General features: G+C 38.0%; 1 long non-coding RNA gene across 1 annotated transcript; it reads left to right on the forward strand.

Moving 5' to 3' along the window:
- Positions 1-294: 294 nt before the first annotated feature.
- On the forward strand, positions 295-12700 carry LOC132022668 (uncharacterized). The gene is made up of 5 exons (XR_009405665.1): positions 295-375; positions 4572-4763; positions 5230-5365; positions 5851-5916; positions 12436-12700. It is a non-coding gene; the product is annotated as an uncharacterized LOC132022668 (long non-coding RNA).
- Positions 12701-13527: the final 827 nt, after the last annotated feature.

Genomic DNA, 13527 nt, shown 5'->3' on the forward strand with positions numbered 1-13527 from the left:
TCCTTCACAAGGTAGCAGGTTATTTTATTGGTCATTCAATAAAGGATGCCTGAATGGCATTACTTTTGCCTCCATAATGGCTTAAATGCTTCCAAGAGGCATTAGAGTCACTTTCTCCCTGCAGAGATGGAAGAATAACACAGATGACAGTGCATTTAGTAAGAGGCAGACAATGCCCGTGGTTGCTCCATTACTCTGTCATCAGAGATATCAGCACTAGGTTGGGCGCTGAGCATTAGCCCATGTAGCCTGATATGAGTTCATGGAGCTGGAATTCAAAACACTAACCAGCTGTGGGAACCCAGTGAGAAGCCTGTCACACTGAATGGTATCCAGATTAGAGCTGTGAGAATTTGGGAAAACCCTTCTCGCTAAGTAAGTTTTCTTCTTCAGTTTTCTTTCTTATTTGAATTTTCAATGTTTGCTAGAGTCCTGAACCTATAGCTATACATTTGAATAATGGAAAAAGACAGCTCTTAAAAATATTTTTTGAGGAAATAATAGAAATTATAATAGTGACTGGATATTTGATGACCTTGTAATTATAATTTTTAGGGGTGATAATAGCATTAGGTTTATGTAGCAAAATATCCATAACTCTTTAGAGATGTGTGCTGAGAGGAATGTATGGTGGAATGAAATGATGTTTGAAATTGGCTTTAAAACAATACAGAAAAAAAAATGAGAGGGAAAGGAAAAGATTAAACAAGAATTGCAAACCCTCAGTAATTGTTGGATCTGGGTTGGGTTACCGCAGATCAATAGAATATTCTCTCCTCTTGTAAAAGTATGTTTGAAAATAAACATAATAAAAATATAAAACATAAAATTGGGAAAGCACAGTAAAGAAAAAGAAATAATGCCAGACCAAAAGCAAAGTTATCTCTTAAGTAACATAGAAAATGTCTTTTCTGTTAAGGATTTTCTCAAGGCCAGCCACTGTCAAATAATCTATAAAACCAAAAAAAGGAGAAAGTCATGTTCTCAGGCACTCAGGTCTTAAAAATATCCTTTTGTGGTATATGTATTGGTAGGAGCAGGCAAAGAAGCTTAAGTAAATAGAAAAGAAATCAGAAATGACATTGCTTTATTTGGTAGTTGATTGTTCATAGGAGTGTCCGTAATGGGAATAGACCAAAACAGAGACATGTGGGTCCCAGGTTCTATGGGATTTTTTTTCTCATGAGTCCCTGGGACTTTCAATTAACATTTCTATCCTTTAGTTTCCTCATCTATAAATTACAGGGTTGCATGAAAAGAGAACTAAGGTGTCGTCCAGGCCTCAAAGTGCAAATTTCAGATTATGTTACCAAATCTCCTTCAGAAATATGGGAGAATTAAAAAAAAAAAAAGGTCAAGTTCTAGATTCGACTTGACTACTCGGGAGATGGCATATTTATTAAGCCTCTATTGAATTCTCAACACAGGAAACACAAGTGTAACAACCTTTTTTTGTTTAGAAAATCCAATTATCAAATGAAGCAATGTGGAAAATAAACAGGTTCCAAAACAGTTTTAGCAACAGTATAATTCTACTAAGAAAAAAAAAAATCTCTTTAATATTTTGTGAATTTGTTTCCTTAAAACAGAAAAGAATGGATACAAATGGCCTTTATTTATACATCAAGAAAGTTCTAAAATAATTTGTTTCCCTCAAAATGTTTGAAAATTATAAAAACATGTATATTTCTAGTGAAATTAAACAGTTTGAAGTGGGAGGGTTGGCAGGGCAAAGATGGATTTACAACACCACCCAAAGCAGGCGTTCACTTAGGCTCTTCCCTGGAAAGGTTAGCAAGTGTTGGTGTTGCAAATACATGACCCATTTCAGAAAGATGCCCTGGAGGCAGCTCTTTTTTTTTTTTTTAATTTATTTTTTTAAAGATTTTATTTATTTGGCAGAGATCACAAGTAGGCAGAGAGGCAGGCAGGGAGAGAGGAGGAAGCAGGCTTCCCGCTGAGCAGACCCTGGGATCATGACCTGAGCTGAAGGCAGAGGCTTTAACCCACTGAGCCACCCAGGTACCCCAAGGCAGCTCTTGATATACAAATTTGAAGTCCATTTTATTCTGAGGTCCCGCTTTCTACAACTTGGTGTTTTCCGGATTTCTTTCACTTCTGCTTTATTTGAAATTTGAGGTTAGTGAAAAAAAAAAAAGGGGGATGATTTAAGTTTAGTGAACCATACATCAGCAAACGTGCATCAGGACTGCTTTATCTTCCACAGGGACAGGTATGGTAGATCTCAGTCCTAGAATGCTGCCCTTCTTTTTTCATTCAAATCAACCTATTCCTTTCTAAGAGCCAGACGTGAAATATTAAGCAAAGGTGACTGGGCAAGGGGGAAAAAATAATCTTATTATTCCTCTGAGAAACCCTGAAAAGAAGAAAGATAATTTTTCTCATTCCAGGCTGCTCTATTAACTGAGCTGTGATTTATTAGCAAACATAAAAACACAAACTGATGGCATCTATATTTAATATCTATTAAGAGTTTGGCGATACTGTTGCCAGATAATAATTTTTTTTCTAAGAAAATATCTTAAAGAATTTTTCTGAATTTTATATTGCCACTTTCTGACCTTCTGAGACCAGTTCTTTTATCCAGTCAGAAAACATTTCTCCAACTTTACAATGAACATTAATGAAAGGAAAAAAAATTCAACATCTGTACGTTTATTTCAAGGTAATCCTTTGAGAATGGATGCAGTTCCATGGCCATAATTATACTTAATCCATCTAATTCCTGTATGAGAGACATCCCATAGAAGCTGTGAGCTTCAGAAAAAGTATTTGTGCCATCTGATAGGAGGTATTTCTTGATTCTTAGCAGTTTTATCATCAACTTTAAAACAAGGAGACAGTGCTGGCTTTCTGAGGTAGTTAAATGAAAGTTTCTCAATGCTGCATTGGAATCACCTAGAGGGACTTAAACCACAGCTCTGACCTCCAGAATTTCTAATTCCAAAGTTCTGGACTGCAACCTTAGAAATTGCATTTCTAACAAGTTCCTGGATGATCCTAATACTCTTGATGCTGGTTTAGAGACCATATTTTGAGAACCAGGGACCTAAATATATGCAGCATTAAGCACTTGAATAACAGAAAACTATTAATCACTTCATCCAGTTCTGCAGAGCCTCTTAAAAATGTTTAAACCACTTAAACATTTTGACTGGGGGATGGGTAAGAAAGGAGCCTCTACCTACCTACTTTGGAAACTTAAAACCTGAACATACACAGTTCTCAGTGTGAACAAAATCATCCTAGGTTTGGGCTCAGCTATAGCAGAGTGCAAGCAACTCAGAATTAGGTAAAAGATTCCTAATTTTCAGTGTAAGGAAGGGCGTTTGGTCACCATGTCATCCTGGCCATGCAGGTGCATGAAGCATCAAGAACTTCAGGGAGTGGAAAGGGGCGGAGTAGTATTTCAGTGCTTTGGAGTGCCCCCTGACCCTGATTGTTATTAGCAGCACAATAAAACATCTAAAGAAATCTGAGATTTCAGGATGTGATCTGAAGTTCCACCAATGGGACAGAGCAAGTGAAGTTCACCACCTCGGCCATGGCTGTTGACCTCTGTGGATGATCAGTTCTGTCTCTATTACCTCTGGCTCCTTAAATGTCCTTGCTGGCCTAGGCCTCCGCTTTCGTCACCGGACCCTCTGGTTGTCCTTCATACTAAGGTGATGATGACAACAAGCATAAAGAAGTCTTTCAAAAGTGATTTCCTGTATCTCACTTATCCCAGCTCAGAAAAATCTCGCCATTCAAATAAACTGGCGTCAGAGAAACAGTGGGAAGAAGAAGGGATGGAGGAGGGGGAGGGGGTGGGGGAGGGGAATTCCTTTCAAAAGCTCTCCCTGTGAGAAGAGGAGACAGGAGCAGGAAGAGGAGGAGCCCAAGGCTGGCTATTTTTAAAATGAAATGCAGAGCCCTTTGGTCCTCTCCCCTGTTTCTCTGAAGCCCCCCGAACAACTTGCCAAAGGCATAAATCGCTGGGCAATTCATTCTGTCTGTATTTCCTCTGTACTCTATTTAGCCACGCAAGTACAGCCAAAGCCATATGGGCAGAAATAAGGACTTTTCCTCAAAATCTGCAACCTCCTTTCACAAAGCTGACTTCCATCAGGACCAAAGTGTTGCCTCCCAAATGATGTCACTCATAAAGGGATCCCGGAAGAAAGAAGAAAGGAAATTCATAATGGTTTGGGGGTGCAAGTTGAATCTTAACATAGAACAGGACAATAGGATTCCTACCCCAGCAGAGGGTACAACTTGTGCCCCCAGGGGAAGGTCGGTTCACTGAAGATGCAGATGGAGTTTTAGCCGCCCTACTGGCTCTCACCCCTCGAGGTGGGAGAAGGAATTGCAAAACTGACTGTTCCAAGCTAATTGAAAGAAAGAGAAAATAAGCCCTGGTGTTGATACAGAAAAATCTAGGACATGACAAAGGCAACTCTCAATTTACCTGCCGGCCTACTTATTCTTCTAATAAAAGGCGTGTTATCTGTACCAGAAACGAGAGCTGATGCCTGTGTTAACACTTGTTGTCTCTGTTTTATTTTTAGGCTCTTTACTCAGAGAAAGGACAACAAGGCCAGCTGGACTTCAGGCCTCAGGCCACACTTGGTTTTCTCAGGTTTCTCTGCACACAAAGGCCCAAAATAATTTTCCGTCATGACCTGGCCAGGAAGTAGAGCCGACTCTCAGGGTGGCCACTGAAAATGGGCATGTGAACTTGGTTATCTGTCCTTAGTGGGGTCTGTATCATCACCCAATTTGATTTTCCTATCCAGATGGTATTTTTTTCCTGCTGAGGCAATGCTTAGGTAGAAGAAAAATACACATATATATGTATATATGTATGTGTGCATGTACATGTGTGTAGTGTAGATATATATATATAAAATCAAGATTTTTACATATTTTGCATAAACTTACATAAACATTTTTATATATTTTATATATATAAGTATGTGTGTATGTGTGTGTGTATATATATACATACATACACACAAAATCTTGATATATATATATATAGAGAGAGAGAGAGAGAGAGAGATGATTTGGCAAATCTAAGAAAAAGTGAAAAGTTCTAAGACCCAAGACACTGTCTCTGATGAAAATGTTAGCATAGTGGTAGGTATTAGAAGCGGGAGGCCAGCACAGGGTACTTCCTGGGACAAAGCTGCCTATGTTTTCTTCATTTCTATGGGGGAAATGCAGCTGTCACCTGTAACACCTGCAACACCTGGGAAGTCTGGGAATGCCCATGGCAACCAGCCTAATCAGCTTCATGAAGAAGGCTCCAGTTGTGCCTGCCAAGGGCAAGTCTACCAGATGGCCCTGAACTCCAGGGAAGGTAATGCAGCCCAAGATACCAAAATGGTTCCCAAACTCCCCAGCCAATCTCAGAACTCCTTCAGCATTATTTGCCATAGATAAACCACTTGATATTTTCTTCTCAACATCCCCCCCCCTTTTTTTTTGTTTTGCTTAAATCAAGTCACTGAAAAAATAACAAGTCCTTGTGGAAAACATTGAAGTAGACAAAAGTATATGAGAGAAGTTCCAATAGAACATAAACAGAAATGCTTCCCACCCTAGACCCTGAGCCTGAGGCCTGCTTCTCTTCCTTTAAAAGGAAGACTCACGGGAGTTACAGAGATGACAGAAATGCATTAGTGCCAAATGGAGATTTTCTAACTAATCAGAAAAAAAATGAAAGAGATTGAAAAAAAAAAAAAAGCAACTCACCATGGGATCCAAAGTTATCTGGCTCTATGTCAATTTAAAAAAAAAAAATTCAAATACCTACATCAGTGTTTTTCAAACTTTTTTTTTCAGCCATGATCCACTGAAGAAATGGACTAATGTCACAAACTGTTAGTGCACACACATGCACACACACCGGTATGTAAATACTTCCCTTTACCCAGCATAATGCACTCTAATACTTCTTGTTCTGTTTCATTTTTCAAAAAATGCCATTTGTGACCTATAGCACAGAGTTTTAAAAACACTGCCTTAAACATTGGGAAATACTGGTTATGCTTCATGTTCCTAACCCTATCCCCAACACTAACACTATTCACAGTTACCCAATCACTGTTTATTCAACGCAATCAACTCTATTAAAATATTCTTTTTCAGCTTTTCTTTCCCACTAAAACATAAAATCTTTCTTTCTGAGCCAAACTGTCAGTACCATCAGCTCAGAGAATATCATATGTACCTTATGTTGTATTACAAAAGATGTACCATAAATGCACAAGGAACAAATTTAGTCATTACACTGCTGGATATCTGGAAATTTTAATATTTTTTCCTATGGATTTGGTCCCCATAAATTAAAATGAAATTATACTATAATCAAAGTATATCTGTCATTTATGCTGGTGATGGACACAAAAGAAGAAACAGTCACTTCCCCTTCCTGCTAGAACACTTCAAAGTGCCTACAAGTGAAAGCTTGTCTGTGACAGGAAGTGTCATGACTCAAAAGTGAGGCACACAGCAGACATGTTGGGTTAGAAGTGGCTGTTTTTGCACAGCCACTATTCTGACCATGTAGCCACATGTGGAGAAATTACACCATGTATCATTGTACCATTGATCCTGCCAAAGAAGGAGTGAGACTAAAGCATATCCTGGAAAACAACTTTCTTCTGACATACAATCTTGGGATAAGATCATACCAATTGTAGTTTTATCACTTACAGAACAATCTCAGGGAGTTTCATCCGGGGATTCTGGTTTTCTACTTTATGGAACAACAAATGTAGTGAAATTTTATTTTCAGAATCCTTTGATCATATACCATTGTTCTTAATTCACACTCCAGTCATAAAATTGTATTATTTAAAGGGCAGGACAATGAAATTGATTACAATCCTGTGTTTTACCCCCAAAATAACTTCAATAACAACTTGCATTTTGAAATCTAACTATATGCCATAATAAGAACTAAGCACTTTCTTGGCATTTGGCTCATTTAGTCCTACATTAACTGTATGAGGTAGGTGTTATTATTGCTGACATATTACAGAGAAGAAACTAAGGCTCGGGGATATAAAGTGAATTTCCTAAGGTCATATAACAGTGTCAGAAACACTGCTGGACTTTAAACCAATGCACTTTGGACTTTAAACCTTTCTGTATTCTAGTTCCACAAGTAATTCAATGAAGACCATAGTATTAGGGTATAGAAATAATAACACAGCTTATAGGAGGACTCAACTAGAAATAAAATGATTTAATAAGTATAGAAGTGTAATGATTAAGTAGATGAAACAGCTTTTACAAAACTCTCCATTCTCCATGTGTCCCCACAGGACCCCTCCATCAGCTTCCACACCTTACTCTCTATCCTCCATTAACAGAACTAAACATGACAACTTTCAAAGGTTTTAGGAAAACTGGTTCTCATAATATATCCCCTGAAAATGTGTTAGAGATGCAAATTCTTATACCCCACTTGTTTTTAATGTAGGTTTGATTATTAATCACTTCATGATAAACCCAACAGATCTGAAGATCATTGCTATTAAAAAGATGCTTTCTTATACTCTCAGATCATAAGAGGAGGGGTCAGGATGACCTGTGAGACACCAGAGTCAGTCGGGAGACAAAGTGGGGTTGGGCAGGGAGGGCAAGATCTTTTATTTTGGTTTCTGGGGGAAGGAACTAGAGAGGTAAGACAAACAGATTAAGTTATTTGCTAGTTTGATCATTTCAGCAGGCTCTGGAACATAGGAACTATCTAATTATCTGGCACCTAATTCTGTGATGATTAGGGAAGGTAGATAAAATGATAGGGCTTGAAGTCTGGATTGAGTGGTATGCATTTGAAAAGCAAAGCTCCAGGGTGAATTGTTTACTATTTCTAGGAAGGGGCTGGCACCAGAAAGGACAGTCCCTCCAGGGTCAGCAAAAGTCCAGATGTCAAAGCATTAGAGTATAGAAGATAGAAGACATGGTTACTACACCACTCTAGACCTACTGATTAAAAAAACTGAGTGCAGGATTAGAAGCTTGTTTTCACATCCCTCCAGGTGAGTCTGGTGCACATTACAGCTTAAGATCCACAGATTTACTATTTACTCAACTGTATTTCACATAGCACAAGGAGCAGTAAGTACTTAGCACAGACCAGAATTTTTCCTTTTCTCACAACTTAACAAATTTAAGTATGGATATCAAATGTATATCCATAGACTATTTCAAGAAACTATCTTTAAAAGCATTAAATACACACAAAGACTTCTAATAATGCCATCTATTTCTTTATGTTCCCGAATCAGCTGTGTGTCTAAATTAGAGTAAAGACAACCAAAGTTTTCAATAATAAATAGCACACTGAAACACTCCACTGTACCCTTTAAAACTAGGTGTTTAATCTTTAGAATAATCTGAAAGACAGCTTTGGAGCCAAGGGCATTAGATAGCCTTTTGAGTTTCACCCTAGAAAGCTCCATGTAATTTGTTTTCTAGAATTTTCCATTAACTTCTGAAAGACCCGCTTCTATGTTTGGTCAATAACAGAAACTCTGGATAGTTTTATGTATATTGGGAAGATTACAGAAACTAACTTGTTACTACCAAAACTTTTAAGTCCATGTTTTGAAAATAAATTGATGTTGGAAAAGGAAAAAAAATATTCATGACCCAGTCCTAGCTACACTTTAATTAGTCATATGAACTTCAGCAAGCAAATAAATCCCTCTGGACTTTTGTTTATCTCATCTGTGGTACCAGGATGCTGGATGAGAAGATATTTCAGAGCATATGTGATTCCTAATCTATAGAGAGAGGCAAAAAGAAGTTCTCATGAAAAATCCCTTGAAAGAGTAAGGGAATATACTTCTCTACCTGCTCTGAGCTCCAAAATCTTAAATATATTTATTATTTGAGACACCCTGGTCTACACGTTTATCTTTAAATAGGAGTTCTCACCTTGTCTACACATCAGAATCATTTAGGGGAAGTTTAGGAATGTCAGTGTTTGGAACTAACTCTCAGAGATTGTTCTTGGGTCTGTCTTGGTCATTAGTATTTTTAAAAGCTCCCCAGGTAACTCTAACATGCAGCCAGTGCTGAGAGGCAGAAGCCTATAACAAGTCCTGGAACATTTTTTAAATCAGAAAAGAACTCACAGTGGTAATTAAGTTGCACAACTATCTGAACATGTGGTGGGTAAGTGGGGAAATCATGTTGATAAGTGTGGCCTCAACACTGAAAAGAGAGGGGCAGTGGTCAGAAACTAATTTCATGAATGATTCTTGGAGACAAGGAATAAGATTGGGTAATATTTTCCCCTCTTCTGGTAGAAAATAGAAAAGTCAGTTAAAGAGCTCTGGAGAAAGCAGATTTGCACAGGTATTGTTCTCATAAAGGGTGATGCAGGGGTCGTGTAAACTTCCATCTACATGAGAATTTGGAGGTAGAAGATAGTCTTGAGGATATGGCACAGCAAGAGAAATAGCCAGGATGATAAGCGTTTGTGAGACACCAACTGGAACAGTTGGTTCTTCCTGAAATGCTGGCTGAGGAAGAGAAGGATGAAATTTACATAAGGCAGAATCCTTGGCCTATGCAGATGAAATAAGTATGATGTCCATGGCGCCAATTTTTTAGACCTTCTGTCTCCACATCCTTTACCAGGTAACCTTCTAGTGTCCCCCTCCCCAACTCTGTCACTGGGCCATATGACTTAGTTTGGCAAATGGGATGCAAGCAGAGAGCTAAAAATCACCCCACTCCCGTATCTTACCTTCGTCATCTGAACGTGCCACCTTAGATCTGCTGGCAGTCAACTGATCCCAAGACATGTGGGCAAAGCCAGATGAGGCAGATAGACCCTAAGGTGACTACCAATGATTCCCACTGTCTGATATTCATAGTTTTATGGAATTCTATCCTCTTGGGTGTGGGTGGACCTCTGACTTACTTCTAAGCAACAGAACATGGCAAAGAAGACAGGATGTAAGTCCTATGATTATATTAGTCATACAAAACTCCGTCTCTGGGGAGTCACGCTTGCCTTCCTGTTGGCCTTGAAGATGGAAACATAAATATGTGAAATGTGGAGAAGCCCATGGGGCAGAAAAAACAAAAGAGATATTTAGAAACTGAGGGCCTCACTCTTACAGCTGAAAAGAATTGAATTCTGCCAAGAAAATTAGTGAAAATGAAATATACCCTTCCCCAATCAAACCTCCTGATGAAAGCATAGCCTCGTCAGCACTATGACTGCAGTCTAGGGAGACCCTGAAGCAGGAAACCCAGCGAAGCCATAATCGGATTCCCAACCAACACAAATTGTGAGATAATCAATGTGTATTTGCAAAAGAACCATCCAGCTAATCCATAGCTTTATGAACTTAAATAAATGCTAGATAAGCCAACCCCCATATATGTGTATAAGCCCAGCCAAGACCACCAGAGTAACCAAGCTAAGCCAAATATGACCACAGACACAGAAATAAGTCCAGCAAAATCTGCCAAGTCCAGTGCAGAGCATCTGAATCCCACAAATTCTATAAGCTAACTAAATGCTTATTGCTGCATGTGACTGGGTTTTGTTATTGTTACACAGCATTACAGTGGCAATAGAAAATGATACAGTGACAGTGAAATTTAGATATTTCCTTAGTTCTCACAAACAAGTGAGGTTTCAGGAAAGTTGAAATTAAGTGTAACATAATGTGATAAAAATAATAACGTGGATTTTACTTACTACCCAATATCTCAATGACAAATTCCTGAAATCATTAGTCCTCCATAGCTAAGAGAAATATTGTTGTCCTGTTGAATACTATTTTCTTTTGATCATTCTGTTTCTCTCACACCTGTGTCACTAAATGATCAATTCTTTATATCCAGTTTTTAATATTGCAGAGAAATAGCTGCAATTCATGAAATTCATGCTTTATAAACACATACACACAAAACTACTAATTGAATATCCATGGGTCTTGCTTTTGCTCTTTGTATATGCAATCAATGCTATAATTTAAGGTTTTGGGTCTTCCAATATTTGCTATGAAATTCCAAACACTAGTATGAAGTCAAGAAATGTCATCTCAGATACCGCAACATGACAGACTCTGTTGTAAGGCCTTTATGGGTCTCAAGCTCTTTCTCTCTCCAAATATATGCACGTGTTCTCCATTCTGGCAGGTAAACAGATTTATACTGTTCAGTCTTAATGGGCAAAAAATTTCCAGGCTGAGCCTGCGCTGAAAAGGAATTTTATGGTATTGAGAAAAACAAACCTAGAATGTTTCCAGTACTTAAATTTTCAATATTCATCCAGATGCAGCTACTCTTAGTAGAGTTCATCTAAATTGATTCAAGTCATCTGTATATAGGTCAAACTAGCCATCATGTAGAGATAACTCCATAAAAGAATAGTTTCCTTAGTGTACAATGCAACATCACTATTGAGACAGGGGGAGAGTCATGTCCTATTTTAAGGTTTAGGGTTTTTGTTTTGTTTTGTTTTGTTTTGTTTGCATATCAATGAAAATGGCTAAAATAAAGCCACAGTCAAAATTAAGTTTTGGCAAGGCTGTGGTGGAACCGAGCCTCTCCTACACTCCTGTTTGGCATGTAAATGGAATAGTCCCTATGGAAAACTGTTTGGCAGTATTTGCTAAGGATGAATGCATGTACACCTGAAAACCCAGTAATTATACTCTACCAAGACACATGCAAGTGTTCACTGCCAGGGATTCATGCAATAATGTTCATTGCAGCACTATTCATAATGACCAAAACTAAAAATAACTAAAATCTCCATAACATTTGGATCAATAAATTATAGTTAATTTATACAATGGAATACTAACGAGTCATCAGAATGAATAAATTTCAAAGCACAGATATGACCGTACCTCGCAAACATGTTGAGTGAAATCAGACACAAAAAACTACATCCTGGGGCGCCTGGGTGGCTCAGTGGGTTAAAGCCTCTGCCTTCAGCTCAGGTCATGATCCCAGGGTCCTGGGATCGAGCCCTGCATTGGGGGGGGGGGGGTCTCTGCTCAGCGGGGAGCCTGCTTCCTCCTCTCTCTCTGCCTGCCTCTCTGCCTACTTGTGATCTCTGTTTGTCAAATAAATAAATAATCTTTAAAAAAAAAAAAAAACAGACTCCATCCTATGTGATTCCGTTTATATCATACACAGGCAAAACTTGTCTACAGTGCTAGAGGCCAGGGTAGCAGTTGTCTTTGGGGGGAAAAGGATGGTAGTGACTGAAGAGGAACACATAGAAGATCTGGGGTAATGTTTCTTAATCTAAGCACTAGTTGCATGAGTGTATTTAGTTTTTGAAAATTCAATCAAGCTGTATACTTACTCGATGTTGACTTTTTTCTCTCTATGAGTTATACTTTAATAAAAACTATACTTTTTTATTTTTTTTTTAAGATTTTACTTACTTATTGGAGAGACAGAGTGGGCACAACTGGAGGAAGGTGCAGAGGGACAAGCAGACTCCCTGCTGAGTGTGGAACCTAATGCAGGGCTTGATCCCAGGACCCTGAGATCATCACCTGAGCTGAAGTCAGAAACTTAACTGACGGAGCCATCCAGGCACCCATACATAGTTCTTTTTTTAATTTGAGGTATAGTTGACACAACATAGTACATAATGATTCTTCAAGTCCATATGTTATGCTATGCTCACAAGTGTAAGTACCATCTGTCACCATAAAATACTATATAATACCATTGACTATATTCCCTGTTTTATACTGTTTCTTTTCTTCCTTCCTACCTTCCTTCCTATATTTCTTTCTTCTATGCTATATCATTCATGTACCTATGCTATAACTTATTCATTCTATAACTGAAAACCTATATCTCCTACAACACTTCATTCATTTTGCCCATTGCCCCACTCTGTCAGCACCAGTTGGTTCGCTGTAATTATGGTATATTTCTGCTTTTATTGTTTGTTTCGATTTTTAGATTCTACATATAAGTGAAATTATATGGTATTTGTCTTTCTCTGAATTATTCCTCTCAGGATAATACACTCTAGGTCTATCCATGTTGTCACAAATGGCAAGATCTCATCCTTTTTATAGCTGAAAAATATTCCATTGCACATATGTATGTGTATATATCTTCTTTATCCATTCATTTGTTGTTGATTATTAAGGTTGCTTCCATATCTTGGCTATTGTAAATGATAACAATAAAGGATGCATATATCTTTTCAATTTAGTGTTTTCATTTTCTTTGGGTAAATACACAGTTGTAAAATTACTGGATCATACGGTATTTCTCTTTTTATTTTTTTTCCATTTATTGATTTATTTTTTATAAACATATAATGTATTTTTATCCCCAGGGGTGCAGGTCTGTGAAGCTCCATACTATTTACCAGAGTGGCTGCACCAATTTACATTCCCATCAACAGTGCCCAATGGTTCCTTTTTCTCCTCATCCTTGCTAATATTCGTTATTTCTTATAAAAAGTTTATATTTTTAAAAAATTGCTTTCTAATACCAGGA

The sequence above is a fragment of the Mustela nigripes genome, chromosome 7 (assembly GCF_022355385.1).
Source record: "Mustela nigripes isolate SB6536 chromosome 7, MUSNIG.SB6536, whole genome shotgun sequence".
Taxonomy (NCBI): domain Eukaryota; kingdom Metazoa; phylum Chordata; class Mammalia; order Carnivora; family Mustelidae; genus Mustela; species Mustela nigripes.